The 22,668-nt window shown below is 32.8% G+C and overlaps 1 pseudogene; it reads left to right on the forward strand.

Moving 5' to 3' along the window:
- The first annotated feature begins 14,275 nt into the window (after positions 1–14,275).
- LOC120193319 lies at positions 14,276–15,874 on the forward strand (annotated as a pseudogene).
- Positions 15,875–22,668: the final 6,794 nt, after the last annotated feature.

Genomic DNA, 22,668 nt, shown 5'->3' on the forward strand with positions numbered 1-22,668 from the left:
GTTTTTTTTGTGAAGAGAGAGATCGAGTGGGGGATGGGAAACACACAAAAACAAAACACAGTGAACACACAAGACATTAGACTGTCGACAAACCAAAGACCAAAAAAGGCTGATAGTATCATCATGATAAAAGGCTTAGCTAAACCCCCTTTTCTTTTTTTCTTCTTCTTCATCTTTAATTTATTCTATGCATATTGCCATCGCCTCGTCCTTTTCCTACCTCGGTCAAGCCCCCACGTTCTTCTACACTCTTGGCTATTTCCACGCCACCCTTTCTGCTACCCCAAGACCATGTAATCATTGTGTCTTGGAACACACTCCACCACCTTCCCATCCCCTCTTCTTCTCTTTCATCACCCCATCTGGGTTTTCGTTTACATCTATGTATTTATCCATATCCATCACTTGCCTTGCTTCTCTTATAATGAATCCTTATATTATAGTACAAGGGAGTTTGGGCACTTCTCCATTTAATTATTAGTGTATATGACTCTTGTGCTGTGGTTTTATTTTACTTCATTTTCACATGCACATGTAAAAGGTAGCATTGGCATGGGAGCTTCTTCCATTACCTCCCTTCAACGAAGCTACTAAAACAACAGTACAATCATAGAGGACTCTACCTGACGAAGCAAGAAACTAACTGGTTAAAGGAAGAAACGGTTAACTCATTTGGGATATGAAATGATTTATATTCGTTTGCTTACAGAATGTAAGATTATTTTTTAGAAAAAGATTAGTTGAATATAACATTACTCTAGGAATATTGTATTATCTTGTTTGATTTATTTAGCAGGAATGTAAAATTACAGTATTTGGTTGAGGAATATAAGATTACTTGGGTGCATATTTTATAAAATTATCCATGTGATATTTTTTTTCCAACAAGATAAATTTTAATATTAAATTTTAAATATTTGAATGAAAATTCCTAGAAATATTTTAATTTTTATACTATTTAAATTTTGAGAAAAAATACATTTAACGTATAATTAATATAATTAGTATAACAAACTTATATTTTAAAATAATTTTCATAAGTATCATATATATTTATATAATATAATATGAAAAAAATAATATTATGATCTCGAGTGGATAAAAATATTATTTTTTAATGTATGAGATCTATTTTTAATAACTCAATGTTAGTTATTATTTTAAATAATTACATATTTTACAATAATATCACTTTTCGCCTCATAAAATTATAGATGATTAATATATTAAATATTAAAAATATAAACCAATTTTAATTACTCAAATTTATTAATATTTTATTAAATCAAGTTTTTTTTTGTATATTATTACTATGTTTATAATTTTGAGTAAAGAATGAAGAATATAATTGACAAGGATCCATATGAAAAAAAATTATTATTCCGGGGATATTCTTGTCCAAGGTGGTAGAAATTGTGTAATACCTAAAAATTACGAGGTAAAGACATTTCCACCATTATAACCAAAAACTGTTACCATTGATAATAAGTTATTATTTGAAAATAATTTTTTTTGTAAACCAAACGTGAAAATTCAATTTCACAAAAAAATTATTACCCTTAGTAATGATTTTTTTTTTGTAAATCAATTGTCCATTTAATGTACTTACTTATATGTGTATAGAATTAAAAATAATATGAAATAAATATATAAACAATAAAAATAAGTGTAAATTACATTATATGTTAATGAACTTTAACATTTTTACTATTGAACTTTAAATGCATTCAATTATAACACTGGATTTTTGTGGTGTTGTAACATAAGTTTTGGACAGTTAAAATGCAAATGGTGTGACAGGGTAAATGAATCTTTTCGTCATTGTAATAGCGTAGCCAAAGCGATGTTTATTATTATTATTGATGGTCAAAATAGTATCGTTTTGTTATAAAGTCTTTAATTTGTATATCGGTTTTGTCACTAAATTTTAAAACACATCTATTTTAGACACTAAACTTCCCAACATCATTGGCATTCAACCATCATTGGCCGCTATTTGCGATAATATTAGTTTTAAAATGTTTATATTTGACTCTTTGTTCTTTTATTGAATTGGGTTTTCATGAAAATCATTCAAAATTGATGCAAATCCATCTAAAAGTTTAATATTCTAATACTTTGATCTCTTCTGATAATCATTCAATTAGGTTAGTTTTGAGTTATGATTTTTGTCTACTCGAAAAAATACTTTTCATCATATGGATATTCAAACAAATATCCTAACCTCTCAAATCTGAGAAAGTTCTCAAACCCCATAAATAGTGAGGTTTTTTAGTTTTAATTATATTTTAAGAAAATATAAATAAAAAAATGATAAATGATGAGAAGACGAGATGAATGCCTAGGTGACCGCAAAAGACATGGAGAGTGGTGGTTTTCAGTAGCGGCTAAAAATATGTGAAAAAAATCCTAACTCTTATTTAATAATATGTGGTGATTATAAAGTAGTATTTGTTCATAATCTTTTTTAACAGTTGACAATGCACATACATCCTGTAGATATAATTACTCGAACCCAAAATCTTAAAGGTAAATAACACTCCCCTTGACCACCGAACGTGAATTCAGTTTCATGTAACGTTATAACAAGTAAATTAATTGAACATATCCGTGTTGGCATGTAGAATTATTTTTTATTCTCAATTTGATATTAAAATAGCATTGTTGTTACGGCAATTATTTTGGCGTAATTAACATATATGATAGACTGAATATTTTTAGAGTGTTTGCTTTGTTGTTATAAATTTTGGAATGAATAATTCAAACTTACAAGTTATAAATTTAGAGGAAATTAAAAGGATTACATCAATAAGATTAATCATTATGATTATTAATATTTTTCACAAAAGGAAAATAAAATCTAATAACTTTTGTTTTTAATTTTCTTTTTTGAACTTGTAATTAAGCAGTTACATATGATTACATTAATAGTTAGTCAAAATCTATTCAGAATGATATTATTAGTTTTTCTTTAACTCTACATTTACTTATCATCAAAATTACAAAACATATATATATATAACTTTTACATTTCTTATCAAAAATTTTAAATACATTATATTGAATGATACAAAATATTATTATTTATAATTATTAAAAATTGATTGTAATTCTTTATGAATCACATATTTTTTTTTATCAAACTACTAAATTAGTGACATGGTAGTACTTGATGCAATGAAACCTCCTTTGAAAACTTGAGAAAGGTGTTTCCACAATGAACAATCATGCATGTTCACATGTAAAAATAATTCGTAAAACTACATACTTATAGTAATTATTAAAAAGTTTAATTGAATTGGTAATATCAATTAATTAACTTAAATTCAGTTGGTCAAAGATGAAAAAAAAATTAAATAGTCTAAGGAGATCATAATGTAGTATATGTTCTGAATTTTATTAATTTATTTACAACGTACACACACCTTGCATCTATTCAATACTTTTTTTGAATAGTCTACGGTGATTACAAGGTAGTATGTGTTCAGAATTTATTAACAACGTACACACATGCACCCTGCATCTATTAAAAAAAATTAATAGTCTAGAGTGATTATAAGGTAGTATTTGTTCATAATCTTTCTTAACTATTGACAATGCATACATCCTACAGACGCAACTGTTTGAACCTAGAATTTCAAGAGAGAACAACATTCTCTTTAATCAATGACCGCTCCATTGATTCAACTATTCAATACGATAGTGATAGTGTACAAACTTAACTTTTATTTCTTACACTTTCTTTCATCTTATCATTTAAAATTAGGATGGTTTCTTTTTATTCCTAACATCAGAAAATGGTCAATCTTTTCTATTTTCTTTTCCCACACTTCTCTTTATTATTAACGCACTAAATTTGATTTTCATTTTAATTTTACAACCATCTTCTTCACATAGCTTCTAGCTGACATTTACATGCATATACATATACACATAATATTAAGAATGAATCAAAAAGAAAATGAAGGTGGGGAATTTTTTTTCTTTTCACCATTTTGTTTGAACACGTTATTGGGAAGGAAACATGATTATATCTTGCTTTGCTTGGTGCAATTGATCAATGGCTATGGAGTTGAGTATATAAAAACTTATAGACCAAGACTCTAAAAGGGAATCATAGATGTTTCCGTTAGCTTTGGACAAATGGCAGGCAGGCTCTATGTTTTATTGCCTAGTTTTCTTTCATAGCCTTTACCTGCTAAGCGCCTGCTGGTTGGTTGGCCTAAACAGGATACCCAAATGTGATGTTTTAATGGTAAAAGTGATTAAAAATCATGACTTAAAAGCTTGTTTAAACCTTTGATAACCAGCAAACTATGCTTAATTACACGGTTATTCAAGCACAGCAACTTTGCCAAGAAAAGCAAGACACAAATCATTCAACCAACATTACCCTTTTTTTAATCTCTTCCAAGAGGCCAAACCCATAATTTTTTTCAAATGTAATTTTGCTGTATAATATTGACTACATAGTGTATGTTTTTGCTTTCAGCTTAGGGTACGATGAATTGACTGAACGGGTGAGGCATAGTATTCTTTTGGGCAAAGCCAAAGGAAGGTTGGAGAAGAAAGGGATGATTTGTATACTCTGAGGAACCCCTTTTTGTGGTTACACGCTTGGCTGCTTTGGTCCCCCAATGTTTTATCTTTTCATCCTTTAGTGCAGCTTTTCTTTTAATTTTTTTTTTGGAAAGACGAAATATTCAAACAATTTATGATAGCTGCACCACCACTATCTTAACCCACGAGAAGTCCCCCTCCCCATTGTCGTGGGGTTTTTGATGACATCAACCCACCCTGTCATGACGTTCAACTAAACTCAGTAAAAATATGTTTTTAGCGGCGTTTTTTTAGTCATATAGCGGTGTTTTTAAGCTCGCTAAAAACTTTTGTGGCCCAAAATAAACGTCGCAAAAGTGCTATTGAAACAAATTCCGCAAAAGGTAGCGGCTTTTGTCGTTCACAAATGCATTTAAAGGTTATGTTTTTAGAGGCGGTTTTTTTACAAATGTCGCTAAAGGGGTTATGATATTTAGCGACGTTTTCTCCAAACACCAGATTTATCTTTTCTTTTGTGGGCTTTTGTCTCAAAAACGCCGCTAAATATTCTGACATATAGTGGTGTTTGTTCTCAAAAACACATCTATGTTATGTCATTTAGTGGTGTTTGTGAATGTAAAACACCACTATTGACTACGTATATAGTGATATTTTTTGTATAAATGCCGCAAAAGATCTAGAATTTTAGTGGCGTTTTTCAAAAATGTCGGTATTGACTATGTATTTAGTGACTTTTTTTATACAAATGTTGCGAATTAAAACTAATTTTTCAAATGTTGTTTTCTACTATTTTGTTGCCCAAATTTAAAATTTTAACATGTAGCATTATCCAATAAACTTGACATCCATAATAACAAACTTAAAATCCATAACAAGAAACTTGAAATCCATAATAATAAATCAAAGTTGGCATCCATAATAACAAACTTGAAATCCATAATAATAAATCAAAAGATCTAAAACTTCAGCTATTGTTAAGAACCAAATATAACTAAGTTCTACATAACTAAGTTCTACATTGTAGTAAGTTTATATCCTAGAACATATGACTAAAGTACGAGTATTTAGTGGCGTTTGTGCTTAAAATACCACTAAATTATAATATTAGTGGCGTTTGTACTTAAAATGCCACTAAAGTACGAGTTTTTGGCGGCGTTTGAATACAAATACCACTAAAGTACATTATTTACCGGCATTTATATAAAAATGTCACTATAGTACGAGTATTTAGCGTAATTGATGCTTAAACGCCACTAAAGTACAGTATTTAGCGACGTTTATATAAAAACGCTACTAAAGTACAAGTATTTACCGGCGTTTATTCAAAAACGCCGCTAAAAATACGGCTAAAAACCATTTTGCTAGAGCCTCTCCCTGATTGCTCTCTATTCTTAATTAGGGTTTCTTCTTAATTTTATTCCAACCATATATATTGTTGCCCTAGCTACCTAGCTATGGTGCATGGCCAGGTTGGCATGAATGGCAACGGAAATTAGTACGAACGTACGCAAATGATCTTTGTTGTGTTTCTTCTCAATTTCCTCCAAAGTAATACTTTGTTTATCAAGGCTTCAACAGTTTATGAAAGTCTTCAGAGTTTTATATCTTCTAGTCTGCTATAATTATTTGACGTGATCGTTGTCAATCCTGTCAACCAACTAAATCTGCTATATGATGATTAAGTCTTCCCATCCCACCAATCTAGAAATAATTATCATTATTCTAGACACCAGCATTTAGGACACTTATATAAACAATCTTACAAAGTTGAATGGAGGTTTTTCTCTCTCTCTTTGTCTTCAATTCAAAATTTATCTTTTATTATTTTCTTCGGCTCATAAAAAATATCAATTGTAATCTCAATTCAAATTAAAAGAAATGAATTGCTTACGACCGTCATAGTCTCATATTTTCCATCAACAGGTCCAAATTAATACAAGCACGGACTAGAATGTGGTCTGTTGGATTATAATGTTATGAAACTACACTTGAAAAAAGAAGAAGCTGAGACTGTGTATTCTAAGAGTAACTCCTAAGCTAAAAACATGGTACAACGTAGTCAAAAGCTGAAGCGACGGGGAGAAGTTCACATCACGTCGTTGTTAAAACTATTGTTACCCGAAAATATTACAAGTACATCTTGCCTTTTAAGTTAAGCACTAATGATATGTTTAACTAAAAACAAAATAGATAGATGGCGCAGTGCGATCCAGGTCAAGGTGATGAAACACTTAGCTGGCCTGTGACTGTGAGGATATATATATATATATTCTCCCCTAACCAGGCCGACCTTAATCGAAGGTAGGTAGGTGTCCTGCTTATCCCCACCTCTTGATCTTCGACAAGCAATTCTCATCACATGTGGCCTATTGGTTAATATTTCTTTTCCAGTTTACTTATTAATATTATGCATAAAATTATAAATTATCAGTGCATTAAATATTAATGAAATCATATATCATCGAATAGTTTAAAATTTAGAGGGAAGAGAAACGTTAAGAAGATAAACAAATTGATGATATATTTATGTATGATCTACAGGTTAAATATATTTAATTTTAAAAGGATGATTGTTATTCCTAGAAGTTCTAGGCTCGAGCATTAAAGACTGTAATTTGAACTTTTATTATCAAATGATTGAAAAATTTTAGAACATATACTACTTTATAATCGTCTTAGATTAATATATATATATATTCAATTTTAGGTAGAATAACCTTTTTTAGCCTCCAATTTTATTAGTTCAATCATTTAAACACGTAAACCATTGTTATATCTCTTTTAATCCTCAAACTTTTATTATTTGTCAAATAAACCTAAATGTGATAGAACATCGATGGATCACTAAGGTAACGTAAATTATTTTGTATATTTATTGTAAAGTCATAAAAAATATTAAAATTTAGAAATAAAAAAATTATGTCAATATTTTAATAAGGACAAAGATTATTTAAAAAAAGAATGAAGATGTGACAGAAAAAAAATAACTAGCATCTGTTTAACGATATTGTTACGTGAGATTTATGTCAATATAATAAAAATAATAAAGATTTAAGTTCAAAAGAAACATAATAAAATTTTAAAGACTCAAATAACTATAATAAACGGGAGCTAAAAGAACATTTTATCATAATTTAGTACATTGATAACATATAAATGTATATGGATTAAATACATACTATGATCGTATATGTATAATCAATTTGTTTATCTTCTTAAACTATTCAATGACATATCACCGCGTTAATACTTAGATATATAATTTCGAAATCTCATACAAATAAATATGTATAACAAAATTCTAGTATTATGTGAGTATGATTAATATATATATATATATAGTGGGTGGCCAAGTCTTGGTCAAGTAAGTAGCTAGAGAATCATGTTGACCAGATCTTGAGTGAATTAAATAATTAATTTCCTCTTGTTTGTTGATTATATAAGTGATTAAAATAATAGATCCCAAGTTTTAAATGAACACATATACCTTGTAAAATATTTTAATAAGACGGTCAATATAAAAAAAAAACAGAAGTGGACATGGATGAATACATACATATTGGTCAGATTAAAAATAAAAATGTGGTGCAAAACATGAGAAAAACCAAATGATTACCTTCAACCCACACTTGCATGCCGTTAATTATTAGAGGCAAGACTTGAGCTTATAATAAATTGGCTTAGGAATGAGAAGCCTACTACTACGTGCTTAAACAGGACAGACCGCTGCAAAAGCAGCAGAACCTGGTTTGGCTGGTTTCAAGAAGGGCCTGATTTAGTTACTTTGCCTATAAACTAGCTAAGTCATTAATCTTAATGGCGCATAAATTAAGAAAATCAACAAGATTGTGGACGGTCAGAAACAATCCAATCAAAATCCAGGAGATCCGTTGGTGGGTCCAAATGGGTTGTTCAACTTCTCTCGTAGAGCCGTTCTTGGTGCTTGACCGGCGGATATGGGATTATTATTATGTCCCATTCAATGAGGAAATGGGGAATGGTTTCATGATATGCATTGAGGCATGTACATTATAAATAAGAATAGCAACGAATTCGGTCGGGTTAGATTTTTAGTTCATTCAAAATTTTTCTAAAAATTAAAATTTTTCATTTATGGACTTCTGGGAAACTTTTTTTCGATATGATATTGCAGGTTAAAATCTGGATCTAATCCGACCTACATGAACTCAACCTCATTTGATTCAAACTCAAGATTTTAAAATAAAAAATCGACTTAATCAGATCAGGCCGGATCAAACCCTTAGGTCCGAGTAAAATGGCCTTCCCTAATTATAAATTGTATTCTGGCCGCCGCTGGAAGCAGTTTCTTTTGGGTATAAGCAGGGAAGAAGAGTCAAAAGGTAGACCCCAAATTTCCATGGAATGTGTCCTGAAAGTGGGACAGTGGGATTTCTGCATTTTCCCACCCTCATCAACACGTCCCTTTCAGTAAACATTTTCTTTTGCACAAAGTACCCATGTTATGCTCTTTATCTATCTATCTATTCATTAATTTCTTTCCTAAACCGAAAGTGAGTCCCACTATAAGTACCTTTCTTTTTTAATTTTGTCTCTAAATCACATAACCTCAAACAAACTATCAAACAATGGTTAATAGGTAATTATGATCTAAACCCACTATAAGTACCTTTCTTTTTTAATTTTGTCTCTAAATCACATAACCTCAAACAAACTATCAAACAATGGTTAATAGGTAATTATGATCTAAATCCATTTTATCTTTACAATCCTTTCATTGATTTTCCTTTCTTTCAAATGTCACTCTCATTCCGGAAACCTGATCCATCTTTTGAGATAAAATCCGTACATAACCCGACCTAACATATGGATGTCCCTTTTTCCCATATATATATATGGGGTAAGGGGGAGGTAAGATAGTAGGCTACCCCCAACACCAGGTTGAGAGCAGCTTCCGTAAGAGACCTCCAAATTATGAAATGCCCTCTGTGGGACTCGATCCCACAACCTCAAGATTAAGAACCTTGTGCTCTACCAACTGAGCTGGATGGCGACCTAACATATATATAATAATTAATTTTACTTGATAAAATAGTGACCAAATTGAAAGAAAATCAATATAGAGAAGGATATTATTACAAATATTTCTAAATATATAAGATATAAGATATGATTACATTAAATTTTTTTAGGTCAGATCAAATAGAATATTTATCACTCTAAACTCAAACTTAGTCCGACCTGAGATCATAATCCAAAAATAAAATAAAATAATACCATGCTTTTAGTCACATGCAAGCTTTTCTCACAGAGGGCAGTTATCGTAACTGTAAATGCTAAATTTGGCACGGTCGTTTAGAGAAACAACCATATCGGGGAATACTTGATTACTCAGCCTGCACTTATATTTAAATTTTTTAATAAATACATATAAAAAGATGGATTGTATTATTTTAAATTATATTAATACTTTTAATAATGTCTAATAGTCATTATTAATATAAAAAGTGAATGCATGCATGAGATGTATGCTTGAACAAAACGCTAGATCACACGTACATTCATCATTGTCATTTACAATAATAATTTTGATCAATTTGTTTAACAAAAACACTTGGATAAATGGCAGCACGCCTTAATTTAGAGGTTGAATTAAAAATTAAACAGTATAAATTATAAATTTTAAGAGATGTAAAATTATATAATTAAGAAAAAATATTAAAAAATTATATAAAATTTCAAGAAATACTGTTTAATTGAGGTCTGGGCTGATAATGGCAACTTTGGGCACTTCAATTTCTAGTAAAGGTTGAGCATTGCTGGGCCTTTTAATCTCTTTGTTCTTCGATCCTGATCTGTCTATTGATTACCTTGTCTATTGTAGCCATGAACATTGCTGCAACACCAACTTGATCTGTCTAATGTACAAGTTTCAGAATCTGATTCACCATCTACTATATCCAGCCATGGTGTAATCAATCCCATGATTCAAAAATAGAAAGTTCATCACCATAAAAATTTCCATCCAACTTCCTATCTGGCTCATGGGAAGCAATAACTTTCTGACTTGGAAACTCCAACCTCATCTGCTTTTCCTGGGTATGATTTTAACACATATATTGATATATTGGTTCTCACTGCACTAACTGCCGGTGCTTCCTGGCAAAAACTTAGTCAAAATTTTGCCAGAAATCTGAGTCAGGAGTCTATTTTCCCGTCTAACCAAAGGTTCCAAACCTATAGCTAAATATTTTGTTTAAATATGTCGCTAGTTCTTATACTATTTCGGAATTTAAGATATAGACGAATTAAACATTAAATTGTTCAATTAATTGACAACCAAAACATAATACAAATTGAGTGATGGACACATGTTAAACACATCATATCACTTTAAACGCTCAAAACCTGCTAGATTTTTATGAGTATACTGGTGCTGACAATGTGATTGTCAGAGATGATAATTGTATAATAATCACACGTACATTACATACTTTCCTTCTCATACTTTTCTTTTGAAAGATGTTTTATATGCACTTGGTATTCAAAGAAATTTAATTTTGATTCCTCAAATTTTATGAGCAAAACAAGAAATCTATTAGTTCTTTCCTACTTTCTTTGTTGTGAAGGATTAGAGAACGGGGGCTCCTCTTACTCATGGCGGGAATAATTCATGGACGTATGAATGGACTCGAAACTCACCACCAACGACAAATTTTTGAACTCTTCCATTGTTAGTGTCTATTCCGATGGAGGTGGAGAGTATGAGAGCTTGATCCATGCTCTTTATGGAAACAACATTTACTCTTTTACACCAAACTTCCTTTCCGCTCGCTTATTGGCCTTATGCATGCTTTATTATCAATTGCGGATCCACATGTATACGAGAGTGGATAGTGTCCACTCTAAAATTTTATTTATGTTCATTTTATTCAAAAAATTTGTATTAGTTTACCCTCAAAAATATTTATGAATCTGCGACCGTCCACTACTATATCTTGTCAATCGAATCTTTCTACCGGAAAAGTCAACATATGAATTTCTTTTTCGCACTAGCCCAAACTATACAACTCTTAGAACCTTGTACTACGTGGACTATACACAAAACTCGACTCTAAATTCAAGCCTTGTGTCTTTCTTGTCCATTCTACTAAATGTCACTATTATCAATGTCTTGATCCTAGATCCAACGAGATCTTCCTCTCCCGTCATGTTGCCTTCATAGTAAGAAAATTTGGAATATATCGATTCCATTTAAAGCGTTCTTATACATGAAAATCATGCTGAGCAGTGCAGGCCATTTAGAATATTTGCTACCTATACCCTGGGAAATTGGAGAAGAATTATATTCCCATTAAAGATGATTAAAAGGTAGCTAGAGCATGAATAGCCTAGCTTTATGTACCATTTTCCATTTTACTAAATGTAGATAATCTGATAATAAATTGGTCTCAATCAGCTGCAAGTTGAAGCCTAACCTATTCCTTTTTGAAAGAGAATGTCTATACGTATACAATGAATGAGGTTCTTCCTGTGTGGTAAAAAGTAAGTACGTCGGCGGGGCGCTAGAAGATTGCCTGGGGTATCAAACTTTTGAGCATATAAAGCCAAAATCTGACCGAGATTTAAGTATATCATGTATGTTTTTTTTGGTCATCTAATCCAAACAAATTGGTGTGCGTGGCTGATCATTGGTAGAAGTGCGCGTGCAAATCTACAAGCAAGTGTTCATGGCAACTAGACATCTTATGATGGGGAAATTTAACAGGAGCGCGAACTGATGACCTATTGCACATCATCGAAAAAGACCGGGCAGTAATGTTTTGACCAGGTGATACATTCATCTGCTGTTCAGTCATATTTCAATTACCGTCACATTCCACAATACTTCCCTGGCATGGTGGGGTAAAGACGACAGAAACCAGGCCAAATAAAACTATAACAAACGACACGATCGATCAAATTCACACATATATGTACATAAAGTTACCCATCAACTTGCCTGTTTTCCCTATTCTTCTTTGCTTGTTAATTCTTCAGGACGACTATTACTTCTTAATAAATGGAGAAACATCATTTGCAGTTTATGGGGCATCACTTTTGTTTTGCTTTTGGGAAACAATTTTGTGTGACAGTAGGCAATATGGAAAAGAACCCCTCAACCCCCCCCCCCCAAAAAAAAAGGCAGCTCGTTTATTATAAGTAATCTTTAAATTCAATCTAAGCAAAGAAAATTACTGATATATATAAATGTTAAGTCTCTGTAAATGATTAGGGGGAGTACCCGATTTTCGAAGCTGTAGATTTTCTTTTTTAACTTTTGTTGACAAAGTAGTTTATTCCCTGACAGTTAATTACCTCTCATGTCTTGTTATGAGTAACCAAGCTGCTGTCCCATTATTTAAGAGCATCCGCAATCCAGACAACTGGCAACGTTTTCACCCGATGGTTTGCAAGAAAATATTATCTAGTAAATGATTGCTTCTCTGGATACGTCTCTGATAAACCTTGAATATTTTATTTTGATAGTAATCTTCTTAAAATGAAAATGATCACTCCAAGAAAAGGGGAAAGAAAATGTTCCTTATCAGTTGAAGGCGTTTGATTTTGAGTGAAACCCTTCGTGTAGAAATGAAAATAAATGAATTAAGATGTGAAGGTTAAACACGAGAAAGTGTACAGCAGTTCTGGTTTTCAACTAGCAGATCAGGAAGCTATTCAGATGGAAATATATATATGCTTAAATATCAGCCCACGTGCATTAGGGTTTTCAGAAACTCTCTTTTTCAAATGGATACAGGGTTGTACTACGTCTACTAGTAGCTAGCCATGCAGACATATTATATACATGTATTTGGTGGAAATTAAATAATAAAGTTTATCTTTTTCTCACTGAAACCTGCAGGCGGCATGTGTACAAAGCCAAAGCTGCAACTGCAAATAGTTTGCAAGAAAATGAGCACGGAAACTTAATTGCCACTATAACTAGATAATTTTCAGGCATAACTGGACAGATTTCATTAGTGTTACATATACTTAAATTCAGCTCAAACAGATAAGTTATGAGTTTCAGGCATAGTTGGACAATTATAAATATTAGGTCATAGAATAGAGTAACTTGATTTGGAAATAATTAGTAGGTAGATTAAGGAGAAAGAAAAAGGAATAAAGGATCCCAATGAACAACGAAGGGAGTAGACAACGAAGGGAGTAGACACTAGTCAGAGAAATGAAACCTCGACAGCGATATCTGGTCTTCCAGTCAAACAAAGTTCACTTTGCAAATGCACATTCATGGGCCGTAAAAGCAAACTCTATCCCCCCCCTTTTGCATTGTACATTAATATCATATCATATCAAAATGCTCTTCCTATAATTAATTATTGTCCTTGTTTTACTCTTTCTTTCTTTCTTGCTTTGCTTTCTCTTGCTCTTTCTCTCCTTTAGTCCAAACTAGCTAACCTAGGTTTTACCAGAGGAGACCATGTCTACTCTCTGTCTCGTGGTGGTTTTGATACTCTTAAACCTTTCTATCTGAAAAGAAGAAAGAGAATAAGAGAGAAATATGAAGTGTTGCTATCAAGCAACTAACCCACACCCACGTGAAGTGTCGCAATACCGGCACTTGGGGTTTGCAGCTTCCTACTAACTTCAAATTCAATTATCATTTATCAGTTTATCACCTCACTTTCACAGTTCCTCTACCTCCACTCCCTTTCACTGTGTTCCCCTTTTCTTTTTCAAGCTTCCCCTATTCTTCTCTTTGCTTCTATAAAAAAAAGATGAACAACTTTTGTCTCAAATAAATAGCTTCTACTTGCGGAAGTATTTCAATTTGCGGCCATGTTTCCTTCTAGCAACGGTTACAACCCCCATATCATGCCTGGATGTTCTTTTTCAGGCGATAAACACCCTGCAGGTTCTTCAGTACTGGAGGATCATACATCTCCTTTCTTTCAGTTTCCTGCACCCTTTTTTGATAATGATGATGGGTTGCTTATGAGTCATCTTCTATCCCAAGTACATCAACAGATCTTGGGGTCTACTAGCAACATGGCACCGCCAGATTCCGAAATCAATGCGGCTTCTCCGATTAAGGAAACCAAAAAGGTTCCGACTAACCGGAAGAGAAGCACCGGTAGCGGGGCAAAGCAAGGGATTCCTCGGAAGAGAATTGGGAAGAAAGACAGGCACAGCAAGATCTGTACCGCTCGTGGTCCGAGAGATCGGCGAATGAGGTTGTCACTTCAAATTGCCCGTAAGTTTTTTGATCTTCAGGACATGTTGGGGTTCGACAAGGCAAGCAAAACTATCGAATGGCTCTTCTCAAAATCCAAGGCTGCTATCAAAGAACTCACTGAGAATCTCCCAGCAGCACTGAAGAACGGATGCAATACTGGGGGTGGAAAGAGCGTGTCATCTACCTCTGAAAGCGAAGTGGTGTCAGCAGCCAAGTGTCAAGACACTACGGGAGACCAGCAAGGTGGAGTAGCAAGAGGTGAATCTATGAGAAGTACTGCTACGGATAGAGTGACCAAGGAACGAAAATCACGTAAAGTTTCATTCAGACATGTCGTGAGAGAATCCAGGGACAAGCGAGGGCAAGAGCAAGGGAGAGAACTAGAGAGAAAATGAAGATGAAAGGGCTAGAGAAAACAAACTGTTCAGATGAGTCGAACTCTAATGAATTGATACAATTTCAGTCCTCTGCTGAAACAAACAATAGTCTGAAGTTAGTGGTCGAGGAAGAAGATAAAGTACACCATGGTACTGTACAATCTCACTCGTTAGAACATCAAACGGATTATGTAAGTACCATCGAGAGATTTCTGGGCATCACAAGACCGTCATCCATGTTTAATTACTCAAACAACATCGCAGACTCAAGCGGAGAATACTCGGCGGAGAATTGTCCAGTTATTTCAGGAAATTGGGGCATGAACAATGAGAGGATCCAATACAGCTACTGTGCAATGACAGGTATCAAGGACTCAACAGGTAATACCCAAGAACAAAACGCTAGTATAATTTTCATGACGGACCCCGATGGACAAGACCAAAAATCTAGCTCGAATCTCATTGCCAACTCATATGAAAAAATAATGAACCATAATTCAGATTTGACGAACCCCTCAAATGCCAATGAAGGAATAAACCCTACTTCATTTCTCATCTCCACCTCAGACATTGGGTTGCATTCAGATTACCAAGAAAATCCTGCTATTGCCAGCAAATTCCACAACTTTTACCAATGAAGATTGTTTGATAAACCCTTCCTATATTTCCTAATCGTGTTAAACAAAAATTGTTCCTCTATCTTCAATTTGATTTCTGTGTGATGAATTCTCTCTGCTAAGTAAATGGTGGAACTGATTAAATGTTGTTTTTCTTCTATCAAATCTATTAGAATTTGATGTGGCTTGTCATTCTAGTATTTCTGACTGTGCTTCTTCTTGTTACTCTTTATATGAAGTTACCTACTAAATCAGAGACAAATTATATATATATTATATATATATATATCCTGCATTAGGGTGAAAAGGAGTGCTTATGCTTTCGGTAAAGAAATAGAATTAATCGTTGATGGAAAGGAGTGCTTATGTTTTTGGTGCCTTTTGCATTAGCATGGTAGGGAGCCTAGGAAGCAGGGATGAGCATTCAATCGAGCCGAGTCAAAAAATTTTGAGTTATTCAAGTTAACGAGTCATATTTTACAACTCAAAATTGACTTGAATTTTTTCTTAGTCAAATCGAGTTTAAGAAATTTGAGTTGAGTTGTTCGAGTTTCTATACAAATATAATTGTAATTAATTATAGTATTATAGTACGAATTTATTTCAATTTTTTGACTTTCTCAAACCATATAATATATATATATATCTTCATATACTTTCACATTACAATGTTATTTAATATATCACACACAATCTAAAATTATAAAATATATTTACAATATTATATTTCAAAGAAGGTGTTTTAAGGATAAAAAATTAATAGGAGTATAAAAGAGTCAATGAATTGATGCGAAAAAAGAATTTGTTAACAATTGCAGTCAAAATACTAAATTGAGCAAAATATAAAGTTAAATGACTAAATTAAAAAGATAGAGTATATTTTGGTAAAAAAATTGAAGTTACATAGGTATTCTATAGTGGTAGGGGAGCATGTCATTTAAATTTGGTCAAAAACGTACTTAAAATGAATAATGAATTGAAGAAATACATAAATTATGAAAAAATGAAGGATTAGATTGAAAAAAATACAAAATTAATTATCAAAATTGAAATTGAAATTACATTTATATTCTATGATAGTTTAGGAGCATGTGGTTCAAATTTGGTGAAAATTTGAGTTAAAATAAAGGAGGAATTGAAGGAATAGGAAATCTGAGATCAAATCGTAAATCTGTCCAAATACTCATCCAAATTTTTTATTTTCCGAGAAACTCGAAATTTTGATCTTTCAACTCAACTCGAACTTGAAAACCGAATTGATAGTTCTAGTTGACTCGAATAACTTGAAATTGAAAAAAAAAATTATATTTCGAGTCGAGTCGAGTTTTACTCACCCCTAATAGGAAGAACTTAAGCTTAATTAAAGCCATGGGATTCTTCACTTCCTTTTCCTATAGAAAAGCTAATTTTTCATATGACAGGATAATGAGATCATTATCCTCTTTCTAAAAGAGATATGTCTTATATGAAGTGTAGCATCATCGTTTTTAAATTAAATGATTTTTTTCGATGTGGGATTAATGTTTTACACCTCTCCAAGGCGTGATATTTTTCCCACTTAATCTTTTGATATCCTCGTCACGTCACTATTGTCACGGTTGTTCACCCTGTTTACTCACCACCGGGACACTTGGCATGAAATCATTATCATCTTTTCCAAATACATGTCTAACGAGATGTGCAGCACTGACGCTTTTAAATTCAATGACCTCTTTTTACTCTCTGATGTAAGGCTAATGTCTCCACTCTCCACTTCTTTAAAACATAATAATAGCCGTGGGCAAGACATTAGTATCACCAAAAGTTCTTGGAGATTCAGTTCTGTGCACCGTACAAAGGCTTGGTTACTTACATATGTAGTTTTCACCATCTTAATTACAGATGGCAACAAAAATTCATATATGTATGTGCAGTGTGCTGTTAGGTGATATTGATGAATTCTCTCTTAGTAATACTATACAGCATGATGCATCAAATTAATGCTGAAAATTTGACTTTACCTAAAACAACAGAGGTAATTAGATGGTAAGCCTTTAATGGTAAATATGATGTTACAGTAACAAGAACACGTGAACAAATCAGGTAAAAGGAAAACTATGTTGCAGTAAAAAAAATTTGCTATCGAGTCATGACATGCTTCTGTGAAACTTCAGATTTCCTTACATTTATGATTAACTCCGTAACAAGTTAGAATTCCCCGAGATGACTTATGCTGGTCTATATTTGGTAGACAATCATTGCATGCAATATCAATTGCATATTCTTTCTTTTTTTCTTCCAAATATTATGAATACAGTTAGTCAGTATTCTTATTTCCTTAATTTAAAGTCTCACTGTTAGGACCGTCGACGCACCCCATGACGCAGCGGAAACAAAACTCGACGGTCTCACCAGCGATCCAAGTACAAAAAACTGAAATCGGAAGGAAGAGATGCGAATACTTACAGCGGGTTCCTTGAAAAATAGCAAGGAAAGAAGTGAATTCTGGTGGTGTAGATCGGTTCGAATCGTAAGCCTCCACGAAATCACGTCTCGGCCTCTACTCAGTTCACCCGATTGAGAGCAATTTTGTTTTCCCCAAAACAGTTTTGAGAGAAAGTGGCTGAAGGTTTTGTGCGTGTTCTCCCCAAAACGGCTGCTAGACCTAACACACCCTTTTATAGCCAAGTTACCCTAGTCATATTAGGGTTTTTATTATTTTAAATTAATTAAATCTATATTTAATTAATTAGAATTTAATAATCTTTTTATATCTAAGTTACCCTAATTATATCATGGATTTTATTATTTCAAATTAATTAAATCTATATTTAATTAATTGAAATTAAATATTCCGGATTATTAAAATATATATACTTAATTAACTCTAGATATATTTTAGTAACGTACAACAAATTGTACATTTTTGCTCGTTTCAATCTTAGGGTATGACCATGTAGGTTCTTGTAACATTAGAAGTAATTATTAGAATAATTCTAATATTACATACAATGAGTGACATCTAACAATATATCATTGTCACCTAAGTTACAAGAAAATATGATTCGATATATCATCTTGGTGATTAACTCTTTTATATATTATATCCTTATGTCCTTTATATCTAGAATAGGCACAAGTCTTGGAATAGTCACACTTGTATAGCCCATCTATTGTTTCTTGATTTCTAGAGTAGACTTTAATTAACGAATACTTTATGATATCTCATATCAACTTATTCGAGCATGACCATGCGTTTCTAGTCTTACTCAATCAAGTTGCCTATGATATATTTCCTATTATGTAGGAAGGACATATCCTATCTTAATCATACACACCCACTACATATATTGAGATATATTCAATAACAGTCTTTATAGAGTAACCAGTTACGGAGCTTGTTTAGCTACATCAAAACATACAACAATATATGTTGGGATAGTATTGATCTCAAGTCTGAGGATCATACATATAGCCATCACCATGAGTAATGCTATGACTGTCACATAATAATCCAAGACATATGCTCATGGTGGGTCAATCCAATACATTGTTCTCTAACAGTATAATCATGTATTAATTCTGACATCTCTATGTCAATGACAACTCGTTGTTATCAATCAATAACATGTTAGTCTTGAGCATATTATTATTATCCATGCCCATAATAATACTTGACTAGAGATCTTTTAATAATAACAATTATGTCATTATATGGACTTTATTATCTTCCAGTTTATGTTAAACACATATATATAACTGAAAATAATAGCGGCAATGCATTTATTCAATAAAATAGGTAAATAAAAGTATTATTACAATCATCATATGATTGGTCTTTGGGCATACTCTAACACTGACAACCTTAATGGTCCTTCTGCTCCAACTTTATTTCTTTGGTCCGCTGACCAACTGCTTTTAGCCTTATTATGTTGATCTTTAACTGTAAACGTTTTGCCTTATAACCTATAAGATCCAAGAAGCCCTATGGAACATAGGGCAGGCAAACTTAGAGTAAGTAGTTTAATTGATTTTGCCAATACTAGTTGATCATACTAAGTTGTTGCCTGATATATATATATATATATATAGATTAAGATTCATTTACACCATTTTAAGATTGTTGTGTTGAAGTATAAAAGTACATGAGTTTAGTTTTGCATAAATTATATAGTTAGTTTAGTGTAATGAGTGCAGCTAGAAGATTGTTAGTTTGTTAAGGTCACTTCATTCCTACCAATAAACTGTTTGTACTAAAGGAGTTAAAGTTACATGGTCTCTCATCACTCGATCTTCTCTCTGTCTCTCTCTTCATGCTGTTCTTAATGATTTACACAAGATATTCTATATATCGATTAATGATGCATATGCTTAATTGAACTTTCAAGAGTAATGGTATTTCCTAGCTACTTTGCCTAAGTAAAACGATTATTTTAATGACCGTCTTTTACTAATAATGTACAAGCCAGAAGGAAGAATGACAAGCTTTTGTGATAGATCTTTTTAATGACGCTCAGCTGTTCTGTCCTTGCATGCCAAGTTAGATGGCTAATTTCCAGCTTGTTTTCATGAACTTTTCTTAGCTATCACATCATGTTTTTTAATGTGATCTCAAATGCATTCGTCTCACCATGCATTATGCTTCTGGTTTTTCAATATCAAGCTAAGAAACCAGGAACAGAAAACAAACAATATTCTTCATGGTTGAACTTTTCCGCATTATGTGTTGAGGGTGACAGATAGAGCAAGTTGAAACTTCTGCTCATCCATGAAGAATATATCATGGAATAAAATACAACCGACATATCGTAACAATTTTCAAAATTACCACGACATCACAACTGTATCCATAATTTTAAAATATAATTATTTTTAAAAAAACAAGTCACGTTGTAATGCCTGTAACACCTACAATCGTTACATTCCTTACTGCAACCGCAACTGTCAATCTCTCCTTTAATCCATCTCTGCTTGTAGTTGGGCTACTAGTACTACTGATTAGTATTACTTTGTGCGGAGTCCAACATAACTGAACTACTACTGATCAACCAATAATTTTGCATATATAAAAAAGGTATACAACAATGCTAATCATTGTTTATCTCTTCAAGACAATGATTTAATTTGTCTTTTTATTTAAGATAAAACAAAGATCCAAGGAAAATGAATTATTTAATGTAGAAGTAAGAGTACTTGGAGGAGGGCAGCAGTGAGTAATGAAAGCATCTGTGGTTTACAGGGTGTGACCAGCAGTTAATCGTTAAAAGTAGAATAGTACGTAAAGTCAACAACTTTAGTTTGTTTGCTTCTTCAAATGGACACTGTAAGTAAAGTGGAGCATTCTTCTTCTTCGTGGTCGTCTTCTTCCCCCTACTACTTTTAGAATTTTACACATCTCCATCTTTAAACAAGCTGATGAAGTTGCTTAGCTTAGCCTAGCCTAGCTAGAGCAACCCCAAGGAAGACAAAAGGAGAATGATGATGTTGGATTGCATGCATCCATTGTTTTTTTACTGTGGGATCATCCTATGGATGCATAATCTACTGTGGGACCCTAATGGAGTGTGGAGATGTGGTGGGAACGACAGTCGATGTTTTACTATCCATGCATGCTTGCTTAGCAGCAACATGATTGTCTGAATCTGAAAGCTAACATTTTCATGCAAATTTGCGTAAAAAGAAGAAGAATGCAAAAGCAAACATATGGGGCGGCAGTTGTCAGATATGTTTAATTGAATAAAACATCAGATCTCACTTTATTACACCATTTTTTTCTCCGTGTTGGGTGTTGGAATCTATCTCCAACTAAAACATGTAAATGCGTGCTGGGAAACAAATTTACAGAGGCAGAAGAGAGAACAATCAAAGAAAATAAACTGACCTGAAAATGCTTGGTTTCTGCAATGATGTGTCTCTACTACACTCACTGGCTTCTCGATCGCTTCCATGTCAAAGTAGACGAAACATGAACAGAAAGTGCAGATTGTGGAACTGGCAGCAGCCTCTCAGCCCTAGAATACCAGCAAATGGATAAAGATTAATTACAAGACAATCACTTCAGTTTATAAGACTAAGTTCACTAACCGACGCCCCGAAAGTAGCCAAAGTAAACTACCCTTAAAATGCCAAAAAACGATGTGCTCAAAGAAAAGAAAAGGCAACGAAAGAGACCATACAAAGGAAATAAATACTAATAGTGAGGAGGCACAACTATTGTAGCGACAAACCCGGAAAAGAGACTCCTGCAAGGCATTAAACAAAATGTATGTATGTATGTATGTATGTATAGGAGTGTGGAAAACAAGCGAAAGAAATTAAAGAAGGAAGAGGATACGGTTATATAAGAGAGATGGCATTTGTATTGAAAGTGAAATCTTATAAAATATTATTAATAGAAAAAAAATGATAGAAGAAATGAAACATAAGGCAGGCAGAGGTAGTGGGAAAATGTTACCATGTTTAATGCATTAGTACTATTATTTTATAAGGAATTAGTTACCTTCGATTTGGTGGTTTTTTGAGTCAGTTTTGCGAGATCTTATGGCAGTGTTAGGTGCTATAGACTGCAAAAAATATGTGTTGGGAAAAATAAACCGAGTACAAGTAATTTCCCTATAACCAGATTAGTGAGAATACGAAATAAAAGCGGAAAAATAATACCCGAAAATTGATAACGGAGTTCAGCCAATTGTGCTTACGTCTCCGGGCTGCTGCAGATCTTTTACTAAGAGAGAAAATTTACAGGTGTTTACAAAACACTCACTACTCACAAGAAAGCTCTCTAGTATAGGAAGAAAGAAATGTTTTGGGATGATTTTGAAGCTAAATGGGTAAGGGTATTTATAGTAGAAACTTAGGGACTAATCTTTGAAAATACCCTAAAGTGCAATGACTAAAGTGAATTTACCCATTCCTA

Source organism: Hibiscus syriacus, unplaced genomic scaffold, assembly GCF_006381635.1.
Source record: "Hibiscus syriacus cultivar Baekdansim isolate YM2019G1 unplaced genomic scaffold, ASM638163v2 tig00116995_pilon, whole genome shotgun sequence".
NCBI lineage: Eukaryota > Viridiplantae > Streptophyta > Magnoliopsida > Malvales > Malvaceae > Hibiscus > Hibiscus syriacus.